Raw genomic sequence first — 18,522 nt, forward strand, 5'->3', positions numbered from 1 at the left:
ATCTATAGGGCTTTGGAGCGTGATGTCACGGGGGTGGGCGTGGAAAGGATTTTGGCCCAATCCGCCATTTTTGGGGTCTAAGTAAGGAGCGAAAGCATAGCCATGGTTCGTACTTGCTGTGTGGTCGGCTGCAATGTTCGATCTTACGACCGGCACGGGAATAAGTTTGGATTGTCTTTTTATGCTTTCCCAACCTGGAAGCAACATGAAGGAGCTCATGTATCGGATATTACCAAACGAAGGCGTCTAGCCTGGATAGAAGCCGTGAGACGAGCTGATATCAAGTTCTGTTACGTCTCCAGATATCAGTTGGTGTGCTCAAGACATTTTCATTCCGGTAAGTTCTAAATATGTTCACATCACACTTTATAGCTGAATAATATCATCGTTGGTGGTCTCGGAAGTTATAGAAATTGCGATCAAACATCGAATGGAGTGACTTGATTGGTTGATGTAAAGACAATAAATGAAATGAGACAGGAAGGACACAAATTGGCGTTAATAATTTGCCCGATTATTAATGTGTTAATTTGCATCTACTTTACAATTATGGGCATATAATATGATAACAATATTTTAGCAGTTCAATGATAAATGTATAACATTAATTATGGTGGGGGGTGGAAAATGGCTATTTCACTCGATGCACTCCAGCTGACTTGCCTTGGTATGAATGACGACGTACTCAAGAGTTTGGCGGCTTGAAAGTAGCCAAATCTTACACCCAGCCATTTGTAAATTGGATGTGCGCCTCCAGTGACTTGTAATTACGAAACTGGTTCGCTGTGTAAGCGCTTACTCCACAAACAAGATACGTGAAGATATCGGGGTAGGACAGTGGTGGTAAGTCGTCTGGGTCTTTACTCCACTGCCGTATTTCAAATGGGTCCAGATTTGCGATGCACTCTATTTTTTTTCAAGTACCGCTGCTTCGCCTCTGGACGCAATCGGTCTCTATACCGTCCGTTTTCTTTTGAGCTGCTTTTAAGCATGTTTCTTGTCGTCGTCGTTCCAACACAGTGTGTTTGTTTTGATTCGTAGACCCCGAAAATGGAGCTGCGCTCCCACAATGCATTGCGGCATGACGTCAACTCCAAAGCCCTATTGAAAAACAGATTCAACTCATTGGCTCTATTCTCACCTCCCTCAGCTCCCCTGCTGTTGGTTGGCCTGAATCCAGTGATGGTCTTCATGCCCCTCCACACCTCTCTCATGCTGTTCTGCTGGAGTTTCCACTCCAGCTTCCTCCTGTAATTGTCCTTAGCCTCTCTGATCTTGTCCTTTAGTAACACCTGGACCTTCCTCACCTCCTCTTTGTTGCCCCCTCTGAAAGCCCTCTTCTTGTTGTTGAGGAGGGCTTTGATGTCCTTAGTCACCCACGGCTTGTTATTTGGGTAACAATGAACAGTCTGAGCTGGAACAATGGAGTCGGTGCAGAAAGTTATGTAGCCTGTGATACACTCAGTAAGCCCATTGATTTCCTCGGCGTGAGGCTCACAGAGTGTTTCCCAGTCGGTCACCTCGAAACAGCCCTGTAGTTCCGCTATTGCCTCCTCTGACCACCTCCTGACAGTCCTGGTGGTCACAGGTTCCCTCCTCACAATTGGCACATAGCGGGGGGTGAGGTGAATCAGGTTATGATCTGACCTACCAAGTGGGGGGAGGGAGGAGGAGCTGTATGCATCCTTGACGTTAGCATACAGTAAGTCTAAAGTTTTCTCTCCCCTGGTGGGACAGTCCACATATTGTTTGAATGTTGGTAGTGTATTGTCCAGTGATACATGGTTGAAGTCACCCGAGATCACAATAAAGGCACTCGGGTGCTGAGTCTGTAACCGAGCTATGGCAGAGTGGATAGTGTCACATGCAGAGGGGTTTGCAGAGGGAGGAACATAAACAGCCACTACGATGACGTGAGAGAATTCCCTGGGTAAATAATACGGCCTGAGTCCAACAGCACACAGTTCAGTGTCCGGGCAACAAATCCTTTCTTTGATTGTTATGTTGGCAGGGCCTGGCCAGCGAGCCGGCCGGCATCAGGGCGATCAGCTGATCTCTGGAGTAAACAGTCCGTGAGTGTAGGAGATGTGCCGCGGTCCCGTTCCTTGATAAAAGTAACAGTTCCACGGCCACCAGAAGAACAAAAACTCTCTCAATCCACATGATTGAGTAAGAGATAGAAAACGGAGGAAAATACAAGTCAGAAAAAAAAAAGAATACGTAAGAAAAAAGAGCTAAAGTAAGAGAAAAGCAGGAGCGACTGTAACAGGCTGCACGCTGGTTGGCGCATGTGCACTAGATCTAATGAAATGATGGAGGCTGTTTCCTACCACGGTGCTGATGTGTGACTAACAAGGCTCATGGTCTCCAGCAGACAAGCGCCTGGAATGAGGTGAGCTGAGTGTTGCTTTGGTGGGTCTATGCCCACCAGGGGCGGATCTAGAAGGGTGGCATGGGGTGGCAAGTGCCACCCTAAAAAAGATCCCTTGCCACCCCAAGTGCCACCCCAGTTTTGCATTTGACAGTGTTGTTTATTAAAATAAGATAGCATTAACAGTTTGAGCGTAGTTACAGTCAGCAGTGAATATAAATGCTAAAACTGAATATATTGCATAGTGTCCCCCCTCTATCAGTAACAAATGGTTCAGCCCATAGCAGGACGGCTTTTTTCTTGTTTTCAGCAGCAAGCGATGCTTATGATCGTGCCAGAGCACATTTTGAACAACACCATGGGAATTTCTGATTTTACACAGCTGGGTGGATGTTACACTGTGGAAATGGAAGGACGGTGAGTGTTATTAACCCTCTGTGGTCCACGGACACGCTGCACCTCCAGATCACATGACTGATGTGAGCTGACACAGCAACAAGCTGCAGCAACGCTGAGTCTGTTTCAGCCACATTGAAAGTTCGGACTTCAAAGTTTTTACATTTTAATTACAGGCCAGTAAATCCAGAGTTATGATCATATATATCAGCCACGCTTTGTTCTAAACACTGTCATCACGTTTGTGTGTGTTTTAAGCTCGAAAACAGGAAAAAAAGGAAAAAATCCACGTTTCCTATCGGTGGAAAAATGCACCATGTCGACCAATTAAAAAAAGTCAACATTTGCTTGTTTAGGAAGAGGGAAAAGTTTTGGGAGTGACGGTAACGACAGCGAGACAGTGAGAGTGAGAGTGAGAGAGAGAGAGAGAGAGAGAGATAGTTTAGATGTGGGAGATTTGTGACGTTTAGTGTGGAGTGTTTACTTAGTGTGTTGTATTGTCTTGTGTAGCTGTTCTGTTGTGTAGTCGTTGTTTTGTGTGTCAGTGAGGGCACTAAAGGCACATTTGTAAACACTGTCACTAAGTAGAAAACCAGCGGAGTGATACGCCTGCTGTTGTCAGGCCTGCAGGTTTCTCCCTGTGCTCTTCTGTCTTTTGGTGGACAAACTTGTTTTTTACTGACTGTGACAAAGTGGGTGAGAAGACCATTTGTCTACATTCTTAGTTAACATTCTTGTTTTGATTTAACCATATTTCACATGTAATCTGCAACAGGCAAACATCTACTATCCCGGGTTTGTTTATGTTCTGCACTTTTACAGATTATATAATATAACATCTTGGTTTAAATCAATTCATACACATTTGTTAAGTTAACATGTTCTTTATTTCAACTGTTAATTGGTATTGTTTAGAACTTACCTTACCTACCTGTCTTCCAGAAGCAAAAGGAGGAAATGTAGTTTTACTTCCTGCTTTATACCTTCTGGGTTCATCTGAGGTCACAGGAAGAGACCAAGTGCAGAAGGGGAAGAATTCTTATAATTTAATAAAGTTGATTTTAGAGGGTTTATAAAGAAATAGATTTACTGTTGTGATATGTATTGATTACACCACAGAGTTTATGTTGCCAGTCAAGAGGAGTAGTAGAGGATTGAATATAATCATGTTCATCTTACCTACCTACTGAATGGAATACTCCAGAGGAGAAATTGTTTGATTAAGTGGACTATTTAAGCAGAAGAACTCAGGTGTTTCGAGAGAGAAAGGTTCAGGTCAGCGTAGCTGTGTGCAGTTTGACCTTAATTTCCGTTGATTTAAGTTCAGTTATGTTTATTTGAATTGAGTTAATTATAGAGTTGAGTTTCTTATTTGTTTCTTTGTAAATATTGTTGGGCCACAGAATGGTGAATAAATCACTTGCTACACTGGACAGCATCAGTCTCCTGCACTTCTTTGACCGCTTAAGTCGAGTCTTACCACACTGGCACACATCATTTGTGGAGCATCTTATTGCGACACCTGATTGTTCTCTCATTTTAGTTTTAGTAATATTTTAAATGGTTGTAGAAAATGGAAAAAAACAGCAGGTGTATTGGCTGCATTTTTAGATAAATAGTTGTTTATGTTTACAAAATCTATAATTTATATTTGCATTTCAAGTTATAAACATTTACTCAACATGTCTGTGTTTCTTTACAGTAAAAGATGCTGCTAGGATTTTAGGTTCTTTGTGTGATTTCAGATCAGTAATAGTTATATTAATAGTAATACTAATGCAGTATGTCAGTGAAAACACAACTAAATTCAGTTGAGCTGAAAAGATACAAACAAGGCGATGGGGGAAAAAATAAAATGAAACAATCTGAGGTTGTCATGGTCCTGGGCCATGTTGGCCCAGTATTCTTAGTTTCATGTATTTTTGTATTTTGTTCCTTATTTAGGCCATGTTTCCTGGGTTGCCCTGTTATGTTGTTCCCTAAGTGTTTTCCCCTTGTGACTCTCACCCTTGTGTGCCCCTCTGTGTATTTGTGAGCCCTCGTCTCTCCTTGTGTTTATTCCATGTTTTCCCCAGCCCGTTATGTCTGTGTTCTCCCTGTGCTCTCTCTCCTCCTGTCTGAACCTCTGTGTACTTCCTGTTTTACTTTGATAATCTCTCGTCTGTATGCGTCATGTTATGTTCACTCCTGCCCTGTCTCGTTATGGTTATCTGTGTCAGCTGTGTTTCCCGTGTGTTCCCACTTCCCTCGTTAACCCTCTGTGTATTTATGTGCATGTCTCCCTCAGGTCAGTGTTGCGTCGTCAATGTCTCCTCCCCGAACCTGTGTGTCTTTCTGTTCCCTTGGTCTTCAGTTGGTATTCCCGGTTTTGTTCTGTTTCTTTGCAACTCCTGCAATAAAGCTAGTGATGGGCAGATGAAGCTTCATGAAGCACTGAAGCTTTTCATCCAATTGGTTCACTCCAGTGCAAAGCTTCTTGAAGCTTCATTTGCTCTAGTAGGACACCTACTGGACGTAAAAATATTAGTTGGCATGAATTTGAAGAGTGTGGCCTTTTGCACACAGCCTGTAAATGTCAACAACAAAAGGAGTGTGTAAAACATGTATATTGTAGTGATGCAGTATACTGTGTATATTTATACTGGCAGTATGGAAAATGATCATTTGGAAATGCTTAAAATGGAAATGATCATTCACTGTGAGGTGAGGTGTGGTTGGGGTGTGGACAGTGGTTGTGCTTTTGTAACGTTGAGGTATGGACAGCTACACACTGAGGCGTCAGTCCTGCCTGTTCACATTTTATTCTGTAAAAACTAAATTTTCACTGCTTTTATGACCTTTTAGTGGGGAGAACATAGCTAGGATTTAATGATTTAACAAATCTTTTACATCCTTTGTCCTCCACAATGCTAAATGGCTGGGAGTCCTCAATCACCATGCTAACCAGGTCTTCATCTATTTGAGATTGTTCTCTGAGGAAAGACAAAGACAAAGCACAAATATAAATATCACACACATAACTTATTGCATTGTATAATATTGTTATATCATTTAGTAACATTACAGCATGCTATATTATCCTGGCATTTGATGGCTCACCTGGTCTTGCTCCACAATCGGTGTCCCCCTTATTCTCATGCAAAGCTCTGTAGTGCCTAAGCATGGATGAGGTGTTGTTGTTATATCCCAGCTCCCTGGCACATAGCAAACACCTCACCTTGTACAAAAGTACAGACAGCTTAACATAGGTTTTATTGCACCATCAGTATTATGAAAATACATCTTCTGTGGAAATTTACATACCTTGTTGGGAGATATAAGCTCAAAATGTTCCCACACAGGGGAGGACATCCTCCTCTTCTTAGCTGGCTCCATTCTCTCCTGACTTTCTCTCCTCACTCTCATAAACCTCCAAACTCTCTCCAAACTCTCACTAACCGCAGCTCTCCATCAAACACCCACATTTTGAATGAAGTCTGAGGGGTTTATATCGCTGTCATATCTCGCGGCAAAGTTCGAACCACTTCATGAACCAGTCACGTGGTACAGCCGGGCAGCGAGGCTTCGGACGTCATCATTTTCAGCTCCTCCCATAAATGAAGCAAGCCTCGATACGCGCTTCGCGGAAACGCCCCCTCCATTACTCGACACACGCTTCGAAGCCTCGATACAGAACGTCCCATCACTATAAAGCAGTAATTTTGAGTTCAGTTCCTGTCTCCGTGAGTTTTGCGTTTGGGTCCTCTTCTGCCTCCACACAGCTTGTTCATGACAGTACGACGCAACCAGTAATGGACCCAGCAACTCACAACCCCTCCGCTGCGCTCCGGGAGGATTTGATTTATAGAGTGGAGTATCACTGTCAGGAGTGGGTGGCGCTGCCAGGGGATGAATACCGGGAAACCGTAGCCGTCCGTCTACAGTGGATGGCCACTTGTGTTTTGCCATTAGTTCTGTTCTCTGACTTCATGCACTTACGTTTTATTTTTATATTTTTTTCCAAAAAAAAAATGTTAGACAATCATATTTTAACTTTGGATCACATCTTGACTAAAAATGACAAATGTAGATATATGCATAATTAAGATTCTTTAAAATCACAATTTCCAGAACTGACTTTTAATTATAAGATTGACTTTGCGCTTTTGCTGTAACCTTGAAAGATAGTACCTGGAGAAGTGACTGAATTTGTTCATTTTTCTAACTGACCTGAGGTATGGTGGAAGAGAGTGTGGATTCCAAGTGCCTCAAGAAATCCTGCACCAGTTTGATGACATTCTACCTGCTCAGTACAGTCTATGTGGGGACGACAATCTCCAGGTTCATTTCACAAACTTGGAAAGACAGAGTGAGCTCCCTCGACCAGTCAACTGGACTACTGCAGTTGAAAATTATATAACACTCAAAAATATGACTGGACTTTAGAGGTCAATGTAAAATCATCTGCTAGATGTGAGTACAATTACCACTGACACTAATTGTCACAAACCAACTTTAATGAGTATTGAAAAAAATAGTACCAAAGTTTTTATATAAATAGTTTCACTACCGTCAACTTTTCAGTGTGTACGCTTTCTACCTGAAGAAATCAAAAGACCATACTGTACAAAATAACTTGTTCCTTTTAATTAGGTGTTGTAACAAACACGTTGATTAATTTGGAGATCTGTTTTACAAACAAAGGTTTACAAAAGCATTCAGCGAGACCTGTATTTATGTGGGTTTTTCTTTTTCTAACTCCAAGAACAACTTGCACATCTTACAAAAAAATTTAATCAAACACAAAAGTGTTTGATTAAATAAAGCCTTTTAAATGAATTTATCAGATTTTTTTCCCTGTGTTATTATACTAGCGTGTCTCAGTACATTAGAATACTTCAGAAATGTTTTATTTTGTTACATTGGCAATTTCTTAACACAGTGAAATATGTCTAACTTGTTCAATTGTCCCACTATGATACTATGCTTTTGAAATTCCAAAACCTGATTGAACTTTCTGCGATGCATTAAACTTTATGTGATTTACAGAAATTATTAGAAACAAAATTTTCAGATTTTAAAATCACAAACTTCAAATGTTTGCTAAAACCATAAATGTGGCTTAAAAGCAAAAGGACTTGGACCTTAGGGAAGCCCAAACCCAGGAGAGTTCTGGATGCCATAATCCATGGCTTCTTGGAAGTCCTCATAACTGTGTAACACTGGGATTTTGATAGTATTTGCACAGACATCTGCTACAGGGAAGCGTGAAGTGGTCTGGAAGCGTGAAGTGGTCTGGAAAAGAAGTTGTGGCTTTGGCTGAATTGCTGCAGGAGGAAGTTCTCTCAGTCCAGTTGCAAACATAAGGATGTCTTCAAGAGACAGACTTCCATTTCTCTCTGAAAATGTAAAGAGAATAAAAGTTATTTCTAATGATAATAAACAGGAAACAGGGGCCATTACACTTTGCTGACATAAATGTACTCATTTCAACATTTTCAACCAAATTTAATACCTTCTACAGAAAGCAGATAGTCTTGCCAGTAGCTTAGTACTCTTGTCTCCTCTTGACGCCTAGAGCTGCCAGGTGGACCAAATTGCACATGGAAGATGTTCTCAAGAAGATCAGCTGTCAGCCTGGTCTCAGTGTAGCACATGAATGAGAAGAAGAGTGAAGGATGCTGTTCCAGGGCGTTTAGAAAATCGAGTGTTGCTAGACCCTTTCTGAAACTAGAAAACAGTCTAATTTTTAATAAAATGTTTAATGTTATTTGTACAAGAAAGCAAAACTTCACATCGGAAACTACTGTGTTAAGAAAGTAACCAACATTCTTATCTAGCTAAGACACTCATCCTGCTACAAAAAAAAGTCCTCCTGAAAAAGGTCTTGCATTTAGAATATGTTTTTTCCATCCTTTAAATTTCACAGGAATAAAAAAAAGTAACAATTTATTCTTCTGAAAAGATTTCGTTAAATGGGCACATAATAGTCTGAATTCTATACCTTTGGATGGAAAGATGTTTTCGGTAGATGAAGTACCACTGAATGTAATCCGCTACTACCTTCTTCCTATCCTCCAGTGTCCTCATGAATCGAAAGCATCCTGCTGTCTGGAGCATGCTTGAGTGTTTTTCTGAGATTACTCGGAGCTCACTTAGAGATGTTGCATTCTTTATCTAAAGAGAAAAATATATATTACACACACATACAAGTGACATCCTTTGCATGCTGTCTATTAATGTGCGATGTAACAGTCTTGGATTACACAATCCGTAATCAATTCAGGCATCAGTTAGTTACCAAGATTATGTTAAGTGGATAACTAAAACTAAAAATTTGCATTTATTGGTGTTTGTCATAATCATAACATCATAAATTTACCTCTAGTAGAGCCTTCTTGATTTCTTCATCTGGTATATCATCAATTGGTGCCTCGAATGTCTTGTCTTTTCCAACAAGGTACATAAAGAAGTTTGGAGATAAACAACAACCCTGGACCACCATGAACAATGGAAACTGCAATCATTCTTCCAACGTAGAAATATTCATTTTCATCTGCAGCTAAAGATAAAGACAATTCATTATAATAAAGTAATTTTGACCATGGAAAAAAATGTGAAAAAAATAGATACAGGCACTGTTTTTGGCTGCAGTGGTTATTATTATATTTACATGCTTCCATCTCCCTTTTCTGCTAGGTGAGAACTCATACTTTTCCACTTTCCTTTTCCTCACTCCCTGGCTCACAGAAACTTCACGTGTATGGCAGTCCATTCTCCCTGCAGCACGGACTACATGAGGGCACATCCTTTATCGCTATGCCTGTAATACTCTGCCTATTGCCTTCATATTAAATAATTTTTTGAACAATAATTATTGAAAATATTTTGTCATGTCATTATACTGCCGCAAGTAGAGGTGGCATGGGCCGTGAAACTGAGACACAGGCATAAGAACCTCTTAATGCTTGTTTTGTTTGGGTTTACACCAGAGTGGAATTAACAAAAAATAGAGAGGGCATAGCCTAACATACGAAATAGGAAAATAATGATGTGTAATCTATTTATTTCAACAAAAAACTGTATTCTGAATACCACCTATTTATCTGTAGTATTATTAGAATCATGAGATTACAACACATTTACCTCTCCTCCACTTCTTTGAAGTGTGTCCCAGTCCTAGCGCACTGGTTAGCATGTTTTGGTTCGTGCAACTGGTCCGTCGGGTTATTGTCTCCCCAGGAACATTTCCGTTTTCTTTTTTCCTATTTCCGTTGTGCTTTGTGTGTTTTTGCAGCGCTTTTCTTTTTGCAGCGTTTTCCTTTTAGCAGCATTTTTCTTTTTGCAAGTGTTTTCTGAAGTTGCTGTCCGTTTGGCCTCTCAGGGCCACCGTATGTATCAGTTAACGACAGCCGTTAGCATCATTTCAGTGTTTCAGTCATAAAAACACTTCCTGTCTCTGTGGTGGTTACAGTGACATCATGCAGTTTGTGCTTTGACCTCCAGAGGGCGACAAATCAGCACAGACAGAGAGCTCCATTCAAACTTTGCTGCCATCAGGAATAATTCTTCAAATATAATCATCAGTGTTTGAGCAGTTATGATATCAGGGACAATCTAGACATGTGTGACAATACTGAACATGTCACATGACACACCTTAAACATCATGTGATCCACTCTCAGTCTGCACTTTCAGTCATGACTTCATGAATTTATGATCAGTTTACTCCTGAAATATTCAAATGCTGCAGGGTGAAGAACAACAAAGTGCTGACACATGTTTGTGTTTCAAACAGGAAAACCAGCAGAAATAAATCATCTTTGGACAACATGACAGAGATTAGTGAGTTTCCAACTTGCACTTGAATGCAGCACAGACAGATTCTGATGTTCGTGGTTGTAAACGTGTCCTCAAACGCCGCTCTGACTCTTTCCTTCCTGCTCAAAGTTCCTCTTTTCTGAACTTGGTGTTTGTGCCTGACGCTGATCGTCTCCGTGTGGAGCTCCGTGTGAAGGTAACGTTAGCAGTGTGTAATGTTTCCTGGCTAACATCAGCTGTGTGCAGCTCAGTTCCAGCACAAATCTGCCGCTCCATAGTTCACGGTAACGGACTCATGAGGTCGACCGTTAAACGCTCTCCCGCCATTTTGTCTGTGTGCGCGGATGTGTACGTTTTTGTTACCACTGTCATCTCATCAATAGCTTATTTTTAAAAGATCTCTGTTCATAATTTAGTTGGATTTTAAAACTCTGTAGTTGGACAGTTTTATTTTGGACTGATGCTAAAATTCTTGCTGATTGTTTCTGTCGAGGTTTTGTACTTGACATCCGCCATTTTGGATGTGATAAGCTGTAGAGAGTGCGTCCAAAAAGAGAAACCAGAAAGAGAACCTGTTTTATTAATAACCTCTTGCAAATAGAAGAATATGAAAAAAACAACAACAAATAGGATAAAACCTTTAAATTACTTGAATTTTTAAAATCACCATCATCTGTTAACACAAATTTGATCATTTCAAATTTTTGTTTTCATTTTCTCTTCCCAGTTACTTCTTTCTCATTCTCTTCATTCTCCTTGTCACCTTACGTCTCACTCCTTAACTGAAGTTGTAGTTCTAACATAAGAAGTCCCACCAACGTCCTTTATTTAATCTCTGTGTTGTCACAGTTATTATCATCAGATCAGACATGAGACCCAGACAACAACATAAGTTTACAAGCTAACATCATGTCAGCTAACATTAGACGATAGCATCATAAACTTTAAATTACTTTGCCTCTGATCAACAGTTTGATTACATTCTCACATCACAGGTTTATTTGCTAAGTGTGAGTCTGCCCACATTAGATCCACTTTTCAGCAGGTGGAATAATTTGTATTACTGCTGTGTTTAGCAGCATGTTTTACAAATTACTGCATTTTGTTTGACTTCCTTGTGAAATCCAACCCCCCCAATAAAATTACATAAGGTATAAATAAAAGCCAAATAAAAGAAAGAAAAAAAAATCCTCCTGGATCTCGGTACCTCCAGGAGCAGCTGGTCAGCTGACCTGAGACTGACACAGTGTGTGGAGATGAAGACGCTCAGAGAGCTAAAGCGGGGCAAGACTGTGAAAGCATTTAGAGACAAACGGCACGAATTTTAAAATGAACTCTAAAAGACACAGGCAGCCAGTGCAGGGAGGCCAGCACAGGGGTTATATGCTCTCTTTTACAAGTTCCTGTTAGGAGTCGTGCAGCAGCATTTTGAACCAGCTGCAGACGTGAGAGCAATGACTGACTGACCCCCACATAAAGTGCGTTACAGTAGTCCAGGTGGGAAGAAATAAAAGCAGAAAGAAAGAAAGAAAAGATTTGCCAGTCGCCTTAAATGATGAAAATTGGACTTCACCAATCAGACTTCACTCTGATTTGGTTCTCCAATTTCAAATCATGTCCAACTTAAAACCAAGATCAGTAACAACAGGTTTAAAATAAACTACCAGGATTCCCAAATCTACAGAGGAGGACTCACAGGGACCAGTGGGTCCAAACACCAACAACTCGTTTTCTTTTCATTAAAATTTAAAAAGTTTAGAGCCAACCAAGCTTTAATGTCATGAGAGATTTTATGGAGATGCCACCCTTCTGCTTCAGTGGCAAATGAATTTGGCAGTCATCGGCATAACAATGAAATGAGATCCCATGCCTTCTAAAGATGGAACCCAGAAGCAATAAATACAGTAAAACAAGCAATGGCGTAAAATTGAACCCTGTGGGACGCCGCATGACAGAGGAGCAGAAGATGATTTGGAACCGAGAAGGCTGACAGAGAAAGTTCTGACAAATAAACCTAACCAATTGAGTGCAGTGCCACCAACAGTTTTGGGAAGGTTAGTTTTAAAATGTATTCCATTACAGATTACAGAATACATGCCCCAAAATGTATTCTGTAACGTATTCCATTACGTTACTCGATGAGAGTAACATATTCTGAATACTTTGGATTACTTAACATATTATCATGCTGTTTACAACTACATGAATGTACTACTGCTGTGATTTATTACTATTACTGAAGGTCCGCGGCTCTGAACCGTAGTAAAGCTAATACGTCGTGTCGGGCTAGTAGCTGAAAACTAACTTTACTCTGTTGTCTGGGTCAACTTTGCTAGCGAGAGACAGAGAGAGGCGTTGAAAGGCTGCTCCAACGGAATTTATTGTTTCGGAGGAAAACACGAACACGGTGTACAGTCGAGTCTTAATAGCTTACTTACAGCTGGGCTCTTCAGGCTCTCTTCTTGGCTGCAGTGGTTATTATTATATTTACATGCTTACAGCTCCCGTTTTTGCTCGATGACAGCTCGTACTTTTCCTTTTTCTCCCTCCTCGCGCTCACAGACACATAACGGGTATGACGGTCCATTCTCCCTGCAGCACGGACTACACTGCCCATGATGCTACATTCTTTAGAGCTATACCTGTAGCATTCTGCCTGTTAGCTTAGCACAACAACAACAACAGCAACAACAAAAAGGCGCTCTCTCACCCAGGAAACGCGCAGAGAGAGAGCATCACCCTGTAACCATGGCAACCGTAACACTGCCGCTTGGAACAACAGAACGTAGCTGTCAAACAAAACCCAAACAGTCCTGACCCGCGACAATATGAAACAGGAAAGTACCGCAGTGTAATCCATTTATTTCAACAAAGTAACTGTATTCCGAATACCACCTTTTTAAACGGTAACTGTAACGGAATACAGTTACTCATATTTTGTATTTTAAATACGGCCACCAATACCCACCACATCACTTAATTGAGGAATTAGAGTATTGTGGTCTTCGGTGTCAAAAGCAGCAGTTAGGTCAAGCAAGACAAGAACAACATGGTTACCAGAATCACATGCCAGAAGGATGTCATTAAAAACCCTTAATAATGCAGATTCATTGCTAGGAAGGGTTTTAAAACCTGACTGAAAAACCTCAAGGATGCCGTTATCATCTAGTCATCTTTCAGTTGACTAAAAACAATTTTCTCTAAAACCTTGGAAACTAAAGGCAGCTTGGAAATAGGCCTATAATTAGCTAAAACGTTGTGATTAAGGCCAGGTTTCTTAGCCCTTTGAGGTCCTCACCAAGAAAAAAAGCAATGTAATTTTCTTTTTTGCATTCCTTATTGAGTTGGGTGAGTAATAACCACAATCATTTTTTTCAATAGACCCTGTAGTTTTTAAAATATTGATCTGTACCAAACGGTTCAGTGTCATGCAAATACAAGTACATAAGATAATACAGTTGAAAAAAATTAAATAAAGTGCCGAATTAAAATTAAACGAATAACAAAACCTATCCAGGGCATTGGATACAGTTTATTTCTAGCAGCATGCCAGTGAACATTGCTGTTTTCATTCCATCAAAGGACAGTATAATATCAAACAACAAAATACATAGTTTTTTCATCTGCAAATGTGAAAAATGTGCTACAGCACAAAATACTCACATTCAGGCCACTTCTGATTGAATTCTACTGTGCAAAATCATTTTTGTTTTTTTAAAAAAAGAGAAAAAAACAGTGCAAATCAAGCACATCTGCTTGTGGTTTTGGTCATTGGGGTCTTAGGGTGTAGCATTTATTCTGTGGTCTTGGAGAGCTGGATCATGTTAATCAAATTAACACTTAATTTGATTTATCAACAGCAATGGATAAACAATGATTTTATAGCAAATAATCAACATTAATAACATTTAGGTTATGTTAGCATTAGCACCATGAAGGGACAAATCAACTGTTCGGCTGACCACTTTTTAAAAAAAAAAATTAAATATTTAATTTCACTTTTTTAATGCTGTCAAGTGACATACATCTGTTTAGTAAGTCCTCTAACACTATCATATATCAAAATTATATCTTCTTATCTTAGTTTAATCAAAAACACTGAAAATATGTTGGATGTTTTTTTTTGTTTCTGACTTCCTGTTTGGGAGAGGTATAAGAAGAGCCAACCGTTTACATTCACAGCGCCTTCTGGTGGATTTTTTTGGCATTACAGATGTAAACCAGGCCATCTGTCAGCTCTTTGTTACTTCGGAAACATGGATTAAACAATTTCTCTTCCACGACGCAATCCGATAAAAACCGATCTCTTTACCCGTCGGCTTCCTGTGGCTGTCATGCGACTATTGCACTTAATAATACAACAGCTTCTTGCCATTCTTTGTGTGTCTTTTTATCGCTGTGTGACTGTTTTCATGTGAAAGCCTGCTTGCACTAGTACCGCTTGCCACTCGTTCCCAGAATCCTTTGCGCTTTTACCCTGGACTGACGTCACATTTTCAGTCTCTATAATGGCAGTTGTTGATGGATGTGGCTCTGATGCAGCCGTGGTAGCTGCTGATAATCACGATGCTATCAGGTACTGGCAAAAAGGAGGAAATCTGTCTTAGCACATTTGCGCCGCTGTGTGTTTTTGTGGTCTTCTTTTGGAACTATTTCAGTGAGTTTTAGTCGGAGTGCGGTGAAACTTGGTGTTTGGAATCGGTGATAGCTCTGGGAGCTAACTAGCCTTTCTTTAGCCGGTTACATGAAGTCTGTTTGGTTTTGTTTGTTTATGGACTTTTGGGCATTTATGTAACTACTCTTTTAATCATTGCTTGTTTCGTGTGTTTGGTGGTTGTAGAAATGTTTTCTATCAGACTTTAGCAGAGATTTCTGTGGATACCACACATGTCTTTTGCCCCCGGTACGGGAGCGTGGGGCTTATTAAAGTAAATTTGTAAGAATCAGCAATTTATTTAAGCTTTTCTCTCTTTTTCATTTTCTTTTGCTAACTGTGTTTAACAGGAACGTGGTCATTGAGAGCATCACAGTCGGTGCTGCTGTTTCCTGTGTCTGTACAGAGTTTGATCTTCAGCACATGATGTTCGTCTGTCTCTGCATCTGTTTCTCTGACTGCAGCTGTGTTTGGAACATCCAATCCTCCAACACCTCAACTCTGCTGATCCTCTTTGAATCCTGGATCAGGAAGTTGAATATTTGGTCTTTAAGTTTCTGTCTTAAACTCAGTCTTACTTGGAGCTTCATGAGTGCAGCTCCTGTTCAGACAGGTGTTCACAGAGACAGGTATTAATGACCTTCCTGTTCCACATGTGTAAATGTGCACACTGCTGTTTGTGCCATGTGATGCTGCAGGATCTGTTAACATGATGGTAACATCTGTTCTAACAGCAGCTGTCACAGAGTGTTTGTCAAATGGCTCTCTGGCTGTTTCCTTCCTGTTCAAAGTTTACTTTCACTTCCTGAACTTTGTGTCTCTGACTGATGCTGATCGTCTCCGTGTGAAGCTCCGTGTTGAGGCAATGTTAACAGTGTGTAATGTTTCCTGGCTAACATCAGCTGTGTGCAGCTTAGTTCCAGCACAAATTTGCCGCTCCATAGTTCATGGTAACGGACTCACAGCTGGACCAACGAGGCCGAGTGTGTCCGCCATGACCTGTTAGTCTGTGATCAGAGTCTGAATGAGAGCAGGAGCAGAGTTAGCTGATGGTCAGCAGCTGAACTCCGAGTCATTGTTACTTCCTGATGACTGAAGGCAGTTTTTCCTGCCTCCATCAGTCTGTGGAGGAGGTGGAGAGGAGCCCCAGCTTTCCCCTCACTGACTCTCTGTCTGTGGCCTGAGCTTGATGGAGAGACTCTGAGTCTTTATACCCACAGACTCACAGAGAGGTCACAGCTGGTTTGATAGATTATTTATCACAGGTGGAGTTTAGACACAGATTAAACACGTAAACGTCTGATTTTATAAAAACTGCATCACAAAGAGTTTGCTCCGCTCCAACAGGAAGTGACATTTCCACCACAGAGAGTCATGTGACTCAGACTGTTTCCTCCAGCAGACGGTTGCCTGCTAACCAGTGTAGAAACCAATGACTGTATAAAAGATGTACGACGCGACCCCGCCTCCTCCCATTGTGCAAAAATGATGCCAAAATATCCCACTTCTGGAGGCTGCCATCTTGCAAATTTGGAGCCAGAGTCTGCACATTAGTGACTTGAGGTGGAGCGACTGTGTAACGCTCCCGCCCACACACCCGCTGGATGTGACCGCAAACACGCCCCCCTACACTTTCTACGTAGCCCGGCTGCTCGAGTTTTTTTGCTGGTTTACCGCGACTGAGAACTCGTCTAATTAAGGTAAATGTCACTGTTATAAAAAAGACACACAGTTTATCATCGTATAGTTCTAAAATCACTCTGTTGTTAATTCGTTAGTTAGATTAGCCACTAGCATACGCACTGTGTTGGAGGCTTGTTGCTAGCTAGTTAGCGATGCTACACACCTGCTACTCTTAATAGTCTTCAACACTTATGTTTTTTTATCCATTTTTAGACAGCGATGAGATCAGCTGCACACTCCACAGAGGCCCAGAGTTACTGTTAATATCAAAAATATAATGCTGTCCTTTGAGATTTTAACATAAGAGTGTAATGGATCTAAAACTGTTTAAATCTCTAGTCTACAGCCTGGTAACATGGAGACTTTAAAAACATCAGCAGAACGTTTCAGTAGTATAGTCTAATTTGGTCTTTTCATTTAATAATAGAGTCCATATTATATCAACAGCTACATTCACCCTGGAGAGAAACTAGTGAGGGAGACCATCAGGACCAAGCTGGGTTTCCTGCGTCCAGAGGTTTGGAGAAACTTCTTCCCTTTCTTTCATCACAGCTGTCCTGTGCCAGAAGTTCTGTTGACCCACTGAGAGAGTCTTCATTTAAGAAACACCACGAAGACTGAAGCTCATGTTATTGATTGTTACATCCTGTGAGGCTGTGGGAGTGTGTGGGCGTGGTGTTGTCTTGCCCCTCCCCTTGTCTCTCTCTGCCCCTGCCTTCTCCTTTAGGACACACCTGCTGCTCATCTGCCCTCGTTTACCACCAATTACCCTCAGAGGTGATATAAGCTGGAGAAGAGCAGTGTGGATGTGGGAGAGGCTTCTGGTGGATTTCCTCTGTGCTGGTTAGTGTGTGATAGTGATGGCCAAATGAAGCTTTCCGAAGCACTGAAGCTTGTATTGAAAAATGGTTCATTACTTGAAGCTTTTCAACACAGTCCTCTCCGGTGACATCTGGTGGTGAATATTTAGAAGAGCAGCTTGAATCTGCAAAATAAAACGGACTGCTCAATCATCACTGCTCACTCAAGAGTGGAGTTCTCTCTGATATTGGGCCACCGTTCCGTTGCTTTGAACATGTAATTGATTTTGTTTTCTCGATTGGGGGGGCTGAAAAAAATGTAATGCGTATTTGCGTAATACATTTTGATCAATAAACTTTCCCTATTTAAACATGCACTATGGTGTGGCCTTTCTTTGCTCATAACTCCTTGATGTTGGTAAATACAATAAGTGAGCAATATATATAATATACATATGAGAATGCACAGCACATTATGGAGTATGCCCCTGCTGTGAAGTCCTGCCTCCATCTACTTGTCGTTTAATCACTGGACAGCTTGACAGGTTCATACAAAATATTAGATGAGGCCGATTGTCCTATACATATTTTTGACCTAGGGGTAGGATTGATTGTGAACTGGAAAGGGAAAATGCTTAGGAAGCTGAGTACGGCTGCATCGTCACTGATTTGTAGAATCATTTTGATTCGATACAGGATCCGATTCAATTTGATTGGAATCTGGAAAGTTTTGCCTCAGTCAGAAATATTACAATTCTGGTCATGTATCAGTATATATCCATAATTTCGTATCTATTAAAAGAAAGCTGACACACGTG

General features: G+C 40.9%; 1 protein-coding gene and 2 long non-coding RNA genes across 3 annotated transcripts in view; 1 reads left to right on the forward strand and 2 right to left on the reverse strand.

Annotated features, from left to right (window-relative positions):
• LOC146650428 (uncharacterized) overlaps nucleotides 1-6,449 on the reverse strand; it is a 387,448-nt gene extending 380,999 nt beyond the window's left edge. The window contains exons 1-3 of the long non-coding RNA XR_014908013.1: nucleotides 6,071-6,449; nucleotides 5,867-5,984; nucleotides 5,712-5,739 (exon numbers count right to left, since the gene is read on the reverse strand). This is a non-coding gene — a long non-coding RNA (uncharacterized LOC146650428). The remainder of the gene's footprint in view (nucleotides 1-5,711; nucleotides 5,740-5,866; nucleotides 5,985-6,070) is intronic.
• LOC146650439 (uncharacterized) overlaps nucleotides 1-18,522 on the forward strand; it is a 153,374-nt gene that overhangs the window by 98,103 nt on the left and 36,749 nt on the right. The gene's annotated exons all lie outside the window — the stretch shown is intronic.
• LOC146650440 (uncharacterized) lies at nucleotides 8,076-9,254 on the reverse strand. Its single transcript, XR_014908010.1, has 3 exons — nucleotides 9,129-9,254; nucleotides 8,262-8,923; nucleotides 8,076-8,145 (listed from the first exon to the last, which is right to left on the reverse strand). It is a non-coding gene; the product is annotated as an uncharacterized LOC146650440 (long non-coding RNA).

This window comes from Rhamphochromis longiceps, linkage group LG16 (genome assembly GCF_057381845.1).
Source record: "Rhamphochromis longiceps isolate RC_006_pf linkage group LG16, R_longiceps_female_GT1.1, whole genome shotgun sequence".
Lineage (NCBI taxonomy): Eukaryota > Metazoa > Chordata > Actinopteri > Cichliformes > Cichlidae > Rhamphochromis > Rhamphochromis longiceps.